The sequence below is a fragment of the Cucurbita moschata genome, unplaced genomic scaffold (assembly GCF_002738365.1).
Source record: "Cucurbita moschata cultivar Rifu unplaced genomic scaffold, Cmos_1.0 Cmo_Scf00150, whole genome shotgun sequence".
Taxonomy (NCBI): Eukaryota; Viridiplantae; Streptophyta; class Magnoliopsida; order Cucurbitales; family Cucurbitaceae; genus Cucurbita; species Cucurbita moschata.
In genome coordinates, this window is record NW_019268666.1 from 62,518 (window position 1) to 63,768 (window position 1,251).

Below are 1,251 nucleotides of genomic sequence, written 5' to 3' on the forward strand. Positions count from 1 at the left end.
TTCGATCGTGTGGCTCTTTCTTCAAAAGGGTCAACATCAAACGTCAGGTCTTTGATTGGCAACTCATCCAGAGGAGCGTCGATTGCATCGATTCCAACAACAATCTTCCCATGAGTTTATGGTGCATGACCCATTTTTTATACCATTCACCTTCGAGTGCCACCATAGTTTTGCATCGTCCATGAGATGCATTGCGACTAATGTAACTCTTAGGTCCTATGAGCAAGTTCCAATAACCTTCAAGTATTGTTCTACGTCAAAAATAAAGCTTTTTAATTCCTTAGCATCCCGGTTTCCCTTTAAGGGGTTGTATTTTCCTCTGTAGTATTTTCATCTGTCGCTTCTATATCATTATTTTCATCTGCCACTTCTGTATCATTATTTTCATCTGTCGCTTCTATATCATAGAGTCGGTAAGCTTTTGACTCTTCACTAACTACCAGCACAACATAACTCAAACTCTTATCATTTAGCTTAGTTCTCTGAGATGCCTCCTCTTTTTGTCTCTAAATCAACTCGAGCTCACAATATTGTTTTTCTTCCTTCCGCTGTAGCTCCAGAACTAATCGTCGTTGTGCTTTTTCTACCCTTCTTCTTTTCTTTTCTGGCATTTTATCTAGCTCTTCTCTCTCTTTTCGTGCTTGTTCTTCTCATTTTATCTAGCTCTTCTCTCTCTTTTCGTGCTTGTTCTTCTTTTTGTCTTGTAGCAGTAAGAGCGGCTTCTTTCTCTTTCTCAAGCTGCACATCAACATCAACAAACAACTTCGTGCGACCTTCCTCTATTCTCCTCTGTATTTCTAATTTAGTCACTTAAGAGTTTTGCCTTTCTCCAACCTTCTTCTGAATTAGTTTTTCCATCCTCCTAGCTGCGTCTTCTTCTGAATTAGTTCTTCCATCCTCCTAGCTGCATCTTCTTCTAACTTCTTCAACTTTGCTTCACGTCTTTTCTTCTCTTCTTCCTCTTTCTTAAGCTTCTCTATGGAATGATTCCGATCAGTGGATGCACAACTAGGACTGAAACTGAACAATTTGGGGAAAGGAGATAACGAGGAAGACTTACTTCTGCGTTGGCGGCTGAGGGAACTTGAACGGCTGCTTCTCTTGGAATGGGTAATGGAATGATAGGGGGAAGGACTTGGGTCCCTTCTGCTTCTCTGACTATGGCGATAGAAATTGGAGCGGTGAGTGTATGACAGAGACCTTGAACCACTTCCCCCCATAAGTTTCAATTGAGTTTGAGTGGCTGCTACA